Source organism: Pan paniscus, chromosome 7 (genome assembly GCF_029289425.2).
Source record: "Pan paniscus chromosome 7, NHGRI_mPanPan1-v2.0_pri, whole genome shotgun sequence".
NCBI lineage: Eukaryota > Metazoa > Chordata > Mammalia > Primates > Hominidae > Pan > Pan paniscus.
The window spans coordinates 30,917,635-30,927,917 of record NC_073256.2 but is presented as its reverse complement, the minus strand read 5'-3'; the positions used below and the strand labels follow the sequence as shown (position 1 = coordinate 30,927,917).

Sequence of the window (10,283 nt, the reverse complement as noted above, 5' to 3'; positions counted from 1 at the left end):
CTTGAGCAAAGAGATTAAAGGGTGAAGTGACTGAAGGTATGCCCTTCCAAAGTGGTACGTGAGCTAATGGCTAAAGTTTGCCAAGCCCATCCAAGCACTTTTTTTCGTAATTTTTATTTATTTATTTTTTTGTGACAGAGTCTTGCTCTGTTGCCCAGGCTGGAGTGCAGTGACGTGATCTCGGTTCACTGCAACCTCTGTCTCTCGGCTTTAAAGGAGTCTTCTGCCTCAGTCTTCTCAGTAGCTGGGATTACAGGCATACGCCACCATGACTGGCAATTTTTTTTTTTTTTTGTATTTTTAGTAAAGACAGGGTTTCACCAAGTTGGCCACACTGGTCTCGAACTCCTGACCTTGTGATTCGCCTGCCTAAGCTTCCCAAAGGGCTGGGATTACAGGCGTGAGCCACGCGCCTAACTTCAAAAAGTTTTAAGTACAGCTCAGAGGTCTTAACCACAGGCACATCGGAGGAGCATTTTTGAAATATTTTCCAGCTTCCTCAGTAGGAATGGAAGCCACACTCCGAATTGATGACTCCTTTGAGGAAGTCGAGAGCTGTACGGAAAGCCAGGAACAGGGGCAAGGGAGAGATGCGTCCCGAATGATCCTGTGCCAATTCTTTCTGGAATCCTTGATGTGATCTCAGCTGCTCTTTCTATACATGACACAGTGATTGTGGCACCCACTGGTCTAGCTGTGGTCTACAAGGAACCCCCAAAGGGAAGGGCACAGTGAGCAGGGGCATCGGCCTGAGTGACAAGGATTTGAGAGGGCAGGTTGGATGCAGGGAGAGGACTGGCCAGATGCCCTGTGTCTGGACGTAGACTGACTGGTTCAAATTGGACTTCGCCTTTTTTGACTTCGTGATCTGGTACAAGCTACATGAAAATCCGTTGCACCTTTTCTAGTCTGTAAAATCATCCTGAAATATGCACTAATAACGTGGAGACTACGCAGATGAAATAAAACAAGCTGCATAGAGAGAGAGCTCAGAGCCTGGCCTTTAGGAAGCCCTCAGTAAGGGTTCATGATGCCATGGTGTCTGTCGTCATCCTCTTTATCCTCATCATCACCTTCATAACCTCTTTGTTGTTCTTAGGGAATAGTTTAGAGGGACTGATTCCCTGCTATCATGGGTGAGATGTCTATGAAAAGGACAACCAGTGGGGGAGGAAAGCAAAATTTTGAATAAGATTTCTGAGACCCCCAGCACAACGAAGAACAGAAACTCCACAGTCTGCTGAGCAGAGAGTTGCATATTGGTCTCCTCCCATCTGCCCACCACACTCTCCTGTTTGTCCTGAGGATGAGGAAACAAACAAGGCCCCCGACCGTCCCTCAGCACTCACTTGAAGGGGTGGCCTGCCCCTCCACACCTGTGGGTATTTCTAGTCGGGTGGGACGAGAGACTGAGAAAAGAAATAAGACACAGAGACAAAGTATAGAGAAACAACAGTGAGCACAGTGGACCGGCGCTCAGCATACCAAGGATGTGCACCGGCACCGGCCTCTGAGTTCCCTCAGTTTTTATTGATTATTATTTTTAATATTTTAGCAAAAAGGAATGTAGTAGGAGGGCAGGGTGATAATAAGGAGAAGGTCAGCAACGAACATGTGAGCAATAGAATCTATGTCACAATGAAGTTCACGGGAAGGTACTATGACTGGATGTGTACGTAAGTCAGATTTCTGTTTCTCTCCACCCAAACATCTCAGTGGAGTAAGAATAAAAAGGCAGCATTGCTATAAACACGTCTCGCCTCTCACCATAGGGCGGTTTTTCTCCCATCTCAGAATTGAGCAAATGTACAATCGAGTTTTATATCGATACATTCAGTTCCCAGCGGCAGGCAGGAGACAGAGGCCTTCCTCTCTCTCAATTGCAAGAGGCTTTCCTATTTGACTAATCCACCTCAGCACAGACCGTTTACGGGGGTCGGGCTTGGGGACGGTCAGGTCTTTCTCATCCCATGAGGCCACTTATCAGACTATCACTTGGGGAGAAACCTTGGACAATAAGCCTCTTTCAAGGGCAGAGGTCCCTGCGACTTTCCACAGTGTATCTTGCCCCTGGTTTATTGAGACTAGAGAATGGCGATGACTTTTACCAAGTATACTGCTTGGAAACATCTTGTTAACAAGGCATGTCCTGCATAGCCCTAGATCCCTTAAATATTGATTTCATACAACACATGCCTTTGTGAGCTTCAGGTTGGGTCAAAGTGGTAGGTTCAAAGTGACTGGGGCAAAGCTACGGATTAACAACATCTCAGCAAAGCAATTATTGAAAGTACAGGTCTTTTTCAAAATGAAGTCTCTTATGTCTTTCCTTTCTACATAGACACAATAAGTGTCTGATCTCACTTTCTTTTGCCTACATTCACTGAACTGCCCTTTCCCTCTGCTGGGCCATGACCACAGAGAACATGTCCACCGTCCTCCCTGCGTGGTGCACCATGGAGGCTCAGACTCCATCCTCAAGGCTGGGAAGAAGACAGGATGAGACATCAGACCCCTGATAAAGGTGACGGGAGTGCAGTCCACTGGACCGCAACCTCACACTGCAGGGCTGGAGGCACAGACCTACTATTTACTGTTCTGTGGCCTGGGGGGCTCAAGGCACAGAGCTCCTCATTAGCCAAAGTCGCCCAAGTTCCCCAACCTCTAAGGATTTCCTCATAATAATGCAAGAAGAAGAAGAGAAAAGTGAGTGCCTATAGAAGCTTTGGAGCTCTTCTTCTAATCAGGAGAAAGCTGGTGTGTATTCTTCGCTTCTTTCTTTTCTTTTTACACATCCAACTGCTTCAATTTCCATCTTGTATTATGGGAAAATATACCACGTATAAATATTAAAAATTATAAATACATATTAGTTCATAGAGAACGGCCAGTATAAACATTTACAATTTCCACTCTTTTTCAGTTTACGGTTTAACGACATTAAGTATGTTCACATTGTTTAGCAACCATCACCGCCATCGTCTCCGGAACAGTTTTATCTTTCAAAATGGAAATTCCACCCATTCACCAAGCTCTCCATTCCTGTCTCTCGCCCACACCTGGGGGCCACCTTTCTAGTTTGCAACTCTATGAGTTTAACTACTCTAGACAATTGATAGATAAGTGGAATCATACCGTGTTTAATTTTTTTGTTTTGGAGACAGAGTCTTTCTCTGTCACCCAGGCTGGAGTGCAGTGGCATGGTCTGGGCTGACTGCAACCTCCACATCGTGGGTTCAAGCGATTCTTGTTTCTCAGTCTCCCGAGTAGCTGGGATTACAGGCGTGCGCCACCACGCCCAGTTAATTTTTGTATTTTTAATAGAGAAGAGCTTTCACCATACTGGCCAGGCTGGTCTCGGACTGCTGACCTGAATTGATCCGCCTGGCTCAGCCTCCCTAAGTGCTGGGGTTACAGGTGCGAGCCACTGAGCCTGGGCCTGTTTATCCTTTTGGGATTTATTTATTTCACTGACGATAATGTCCTCAAGGTTCATCCATGTTGCGGCCTGCGTCAGAAGTGCCTGTCTGTTTTTTGTTGTTGTTTTTTGTTAGTTCGTTTGACTTTGTTTTGTTTTGTGTTTCCATGGAGTCTCACTCTGTCGCACAGGCTGGAGTGCAGTGGCACAATCTAGGCTCACTGCAACCTCCGCTTCCCGGGTTCCAGCGATTCTTGTGCCTCAGCCTCTCTAGTAGATGGGACTATAGGCACACGCCACCACGCTTACCTAATTTTTTTCATTTTCAGTACAGACAGGGTTTCACCAAGCTGGCCAGGCTGGTCTTGAATTCCTGATCTCAGGTGATCCGCCCACCTCGGTCTTCCAAGACGCTGCGATTACAGGCGTGAGCCACCCCACCGGCCAGAAGTGCCTGCCTTTTGAAGGCTGAATAGTCTTCCATTGTGTGAAGGAACTGCAGTGTGCTTTTTCATTCATCTGTCCACGAACCCTTGGGTTGCTTCCACATTTTGGCTGTTGTGAATAATGCTGCTATGAATACGGGTGTACACAAATGTGTCTTCCACTCCTGGCTTCTAATGCTTTTTGGTAGGTACCCACAAATACAACTGCGGGAACATCTGATCATTCTGTTTCTAACTTTTCCAGTACACGCCATACTATTTTCCCCGTTCCTTCACGGTTTTACATTCCCTCCGATCAGATTCGAGCATTTCTACTTCCCTCTAGTCTCACCAATGCCTGTTTGTTTATCATATCCATCCTAATGTGTGGTATCACATTCTTGGTTTGATTTGTGCTTCCCTATGATGAGTGATTTTGAACATCATTTTAGATGCTTATTGGCCATTGCGATATCATCTTTAGGGACACGTCTACTCTAGTCTTCTGATCATTGTTGATGGGATGCTTTGGGTTTCTTGTTGTTTAGTTCTACCTGTTCTTTATATATGATGGATATCAGCCTGTTTTCAGATATACGCTTTGCAAATATTTTTCCTAATCCATGGGTTATCTTTTCCCTCAGTTCACACTGTTTTTAGCTTCACAAAAGTGTCTGTCATTTGGGTGTGATCCAAGGAATCTAATTTTCTTTTGTTGCCTATGCTTTTGGTGTCATATCCCAAAGAACATTGCCCAATCTGCTGTCATGAAAGTGTGGCCAATTTTTTTTTTAGGCGTATCATACTTTTAGCTCTTGGGGTCAGGTCTCTGACCCAGTTTGTGTGAATTTTTGCACCAGGTGTGACATAGGGTCCACCTTCATTCTTCTGCATGTGGAAATCAAGTTTCTCCAACACCATTTCTTGAAAAGGCTGCTTTTCCACCAATGAGCTTTGTTAGCACTCAAGTGAAAAATCATGTGAACATATAGGTGAGAAGTTATTTCTGGGCTCCAAAACAAACAAACAACAACAGACAACAGATAAGGATACAGCATGGGCAGGGCGTGGTCACTCATGCCTGTAATCCTAGCACTTTGGTAGGCCGACGCGGGCAGATCACCTGAGGTCAGGAGTTGAAGACCAGCCTGACTGACAGGGACAAAACCCGTCTCTAATAGAAATACAACATTAGCTGGGCGTGCTGGTGCATGTCTGTAATCCCACCTACTCGGGAGTTGGAGGCAGGAGAATCGCTTGAACCCAGGAGGCAGAGGTTGCGGTGAGCCAAGATTGCACCATGACACTCCAGCCTAGGCAACAAGAGCGAAACTCCATCTCAAAAAAAACAAAAAACAAAACAAAACAAAACAAAAAAACAAAAAAAAGCATGATTTCAAGAGCAGAAAGAGAAAATCTTAAAAACCATCATAATGAGAAAGTTAGGAAGCTTCTTACCAAAGCATCTGGAAATATGCAAGCAATTCTTGTGAACTAAAATTTTCATACTGTACTATCAAACACTAGAACTCACTTATTCCATCTTTCTGTATTTTGGGACCCAATTATCCACTTGTCTTCATTCCCTATCCCACCCCTTTTCTTCCTATCGTCTGCTAACCACCTTTATACTCTCCACCTTCCTGAGATTCCTTTTGTGTGTAGGTTTGTGATGGAGTCTCTTTCTGTTGCCCAGGTTGGAGTACACAGGCACAATCCGGGCTCACTGCAAGCTCTGCCTCCCGAGTTCAAGCGCTTCTTGGGCCTCAGTCCTCTGAGTAGCTGAGACTAGAGGCACGCGTCACCATGCCCGGCTCATTGTTTGTGTTTTCCGTAGAGACGGGGTTTCATCATGTTGGCCAGGCCGGTCTCGAACTCCTGGACTCAAGTGATCCGTGCGACTCGGCCTCCCAGAGTGCTGGGATTACAGGCCTGAGTCACCACACCTGGCCAAGGTTTCCTTTTTTCTTCCTACATAGAAGTGAGGACATGAAATATTTGTCATTCTGTGCCTGGCTTCTTTCATTTAATATACAGACCTGCAATCTCATCCATTTTGTCTGCAGCAGAGAGGACGTTCTTCCCTTATAGGTTGAATAATACTTCACTGGGTGTGTATACCACAGTTTCTTCATTGAAACAAATTTCTGAAGAGCAAATATTTTTAAAATGCCTCGGAATGTGAAACTTCAGGGATACTGTGCCCATTTTATTCTTTTCTATTTCCCATCTTATGTATATGCAAGTGTATAACAAAGCAGCAATCAATGTGTGTATAAATCTATAACTTCAACAATTGTAAAATGTAAACGTTAAGTTGTGGCTGGGCGCAGTGTCTCATGCCGGTAATCCCAGCACTTTGGGAGGCGGAAGCGGGCGGATCATCTGAGGTTGGGAGTTCAAGGCCAGCCTGAACAAAATGGAGAAACACTGTCTCTATTAACAATACAAAAAAAAAAAAAAAATTTAGCCAGGCATGGCAGCGCATGCCTGTAATCCCAGCTACTTGGAAGGCTGAGACAGGAGAATTGCTTGAATACGGGATGCAGAGGTTGCAGTGAGCTGAGACAGTGCCATTGAACTCCAGCCTGGACAACAAGAGTGAAATTCTGACTCAAAACAAAAAGGAAAAGAAAGAAATAGAAAATGTGTAATGATAAGAAAAAACAACATAATTAACATTTGTATGGTGTTGATGGACAATGCATTTGAAGATAATATTTGAAGAAATCATATTACAAATAATTTCTGTTCTTACTCGTTGGAGCTTGATGCCTCTAAAAACTTCGTTATTGGAACCACCTCTGGTGCTTTAAATTAAAAAGAAAAAATCCACACACTCACACAGGTGCAAGGAAATCAGAATCTCAGGTATTGAGACCCAGGCCTCATCATTTGTAAGCTCCCCAGGTGATTTGACTCAAAGCGAAGATTGAGGTACGGCGACATGGATCTCTACACAGAACCTGCCTAAATAGATTCTCTATAAGCAGTTTATAAACAAATTCCACATGAACTGTGGAAGAGGATATGAATTTGATATACAGTATGTCCTCACTTAACATCTTTGGAAGTCTCTTGGAAACTTCACCTTGAAGCAAAATTAGGTATAGTGAAACCACTTGTTTTTCTCAACAGTATAACTACACGACTTTGAACAACCAATGGTGTTGGAGGACCTCCTGTACATTGTTTCCATAAAGTCAGTTTTCGAGGAATTCCAAAACGAAGTGAGGACTTCGTGTGTATAAAAAGTTGGTAGTGATTCCACCTGGATGACAGGGTTATTGCTCAGAAACTAAAAGAGGCCGCCTACGTATAGAGGATTCTGCCATGAGGTTTCTGCTAAACCAAGGATCCCAGAATCTTCACCCATTCCAGTTAAAGGCATAACGAAGAAAACAATATTCACAAAGGAAACGCAGAAAGGAATAAAAGCCATCAAGCCACAAAAATAATGTGACTAAGGGGCAGGAATTGCAGATGTAGAGATTTAATGTGGTTGCCCTTTCTCACCCACACAAGAAAAAGGATGGAACAGATCATGAGATTCGACTGTTCTGCTGCGCAGCCTCCGCAGGGCACTTTGTATGTCCCTGTTTCTGAGGCTGTAGATGAAAAGGTTCAGCATGGGGGTGACCACAGCCTACATCACTGACGCCACCACACCATTCCTGGGGGGTGGTGACACAGTTGAAGTCAGGTACACACCAATGCCTGTTCCATAAAATCAGCAAACGGCTGCTAGGCGAGAGCCACAGGGGAAGAAGGCTTTATACTTCCCATCTGATGATGAAATCCTTAGAATGGAGGGACTAATTTTATAGTAAGACAAAAGGATCCCTGAAATGGGAAGAAAACCAAACAGTACTATCGAAATATATGAATATGCTATTGATGACGCTGTCAGAACAGGCAAGTTTGAGAAGTTCAGAGGGGTCACAGAGAGAATTAGAGATTTCCACATTCTTGATGATGGTGAATTGTAACCCAAGCCAACTGTGCAGCTGGGAATCCAACAGGCTAAGGAAAAAGGACACCAAAACGAAGAAGACACAGAGGTGAGGATTCACGATGACTGGGTAGTGCAGAGGGCGACAGATGGCTACAAAACAGTCATAGACCATCACAGTCAGGAGCATGCCTTTTATACATGCAAAAAGGAGCAAGAAAGACATCTGTGTCAGGCAGACCGCATGAGAGATGACTCTGCTATGCGACTGCATGTCCACAATCATCTTGGGAACCATGGCCGAGGTGAAACCGATGTCAGCCCAGCACAGGTTGGAGAGGAAGAAGTACATGGGGGTGTGGAGGGGGGAGTCAGAGCTGACAGCCAGGATGCTGAGCAGGTTCCTCAGCACCGTGACCAGATACATGGACAGGGACAGGGATAGCAAAGTGATGACCGGCTGCAGTTCTGGATCCTCTGAGAGTCCCAGGAGGAGGAATTCTCAGACACCTGTGAGATTCCGTGGCCCTGTGTGTCTTGGACACCTTGAGAAGGAAAGAGGATTGGAAACATAAAAGATAAAAACCAGCCCTTAATGCTGGATGCAAGCAATTCACAAGGAACATCTTCACACTTGCAGACCATACACCGCCAGGAATGTTTCTCGGTTGTGACAATTCCAAAATTCTCAGAAGTATTACGTGTTTTACTTGTTTGCTATTCAAGGCTTTCTGTACATACTACTTTAGAGAAAATCCACTGAAGAATATTAGAAGACCAAAACGTCATATATAACAAATCCGTGATCTCAGTAAAATAGGGCCTACTCTTTTGAGAAAAAATACAATGCAATGACAATGTCCTTCTCTCTTTAAGAAAAAGATCTCAGTCTAATTGAAAGAAATTAAGAAGCCGTGAAATACACTCTACTTTATTCTGACACGGTGCTACAGCTTCCATTGCTGTAGAATATGTAAAAGGACAACACAAGAGCTAGGACCGCATTATCTAGAAAAGAAATCGAACCTTATAGTTCTCAATCGGAAGACCTTTTCACATGTCTGTTACTTTTCATATTTATTATCATCCTTCAGTTCTCTGACATCATTTCTTCATAAAAGTACACGCACACTCAAAAATGGGAGCTGTGTTTCCAAATGAATTGAATCTATAACTGTTGGCCCAGCACCATGGCTCACACCTGTAATCCCAGCACTTTGGGCAGCCGAGGCTGATGGATCCCCTGAGGTCAGGAGTTGCAGACCAGCCTGGCCAACGTGGTGAAACCCGTCTCCTGTGAAAAAAAAAAAAAAAGTTAACACGGCGTGGTGGCGAGTAACCCTAGCTACTCGGGAGACTGAAGCTGGAGAATCCCTTAGAACCTGGAAGGCAGAGATTGCACACCCTGTGATAGGATTTTTGATATCCTAGGGAGATATTGCTCCTGACAGTAGCGTTGGCATACACCCTGTGATATTATTTGTAATATCCTAGAAAGATATTGCTCCTAATATCACGGTGTCTCTACACCCTGTGATCTTAACTGTAATATCCTACAGAGATCTTACTCCTAATAACACAGTGGGTGTACACCCTGTGATATTATTCATAATATATTACAGAGATATGACTCCTGATATCACAGTGAGTGTACACCATGTTGGTACACCCTGTGATCTTATTTGTAACAACTTAGAAAAATATTACAGCTAATATCAAAGTGGGTGTACCCCCTGCGATGTTATTTGTTATCTACTAGGTAGATATTACTCCTAATATCACATTGAGTGTACACCATGTGTGTACAGACTGTGAAATTATTCATAATACCCTAGGAAGATATTACTCCTCATATCACAGTGGGTGTACACCGTGAGTGATTTTTTTTTTCTAATATCCAGCGGAGGAGAGGATGATATTGCTTCCAATATCACAGAAGGTGTACACCCCCCTGTGATATTGTTCCTAATATCCAGGGAAGGAGAGGATGACATTATTCGCAATATCACTGGGGGTGTACCAACTCCCGCCGGGATATTGTTCTTAATATCCGGAGGTGGAGAGAATGATGTTACTCCCAATATCAGAGGGGGTGTACACCACCCCTATTTGTAAACACCCTTTGTGATATGGTTCCAAATGGCCTGTGAAAGATTAACCATGACTCCCATTATCGCGAGGGGTGTTCAGCCCTGATGATATTGTTTTCTAACATCCAGGGAAGGAGAGTATGCTATTAGTCCCAATATCGCAGGGGTTGTACACCCTTTTGTGTTTTTGTGCCCAATATCCAGGAAAATAGAGTATCATATTACTCCCAATATCGAAGTAATTGTACAGCACCCCTGTGATATTCTTCCTAATATCCAGAAACGAAAGGAATGATATTACTCCCACCAGCGTAGGAAACTTATACCCGCGCTGTGGTATCTTTCCCAGTATCCATGTGGGGAGAGGATCATATTACTTCCAATGTCGCAGGGTGTGC

At 44.2% G+C, this 10,283-nt stretch overlaps 1 pseudogene; it reads right to left on the bottom strand.

Moving 5' to 3' along the window:
* Positions 1–7,573: 7,573 nt before the first annotated feature.
* On the bottom strand, positions 7,574–8,222 carry LOC134731039 (olfactory receptor 7E24-like; annotated as a pseudogene).
* Positions 8,223–10,283: the final 2,061 nt, after the last annotated feature.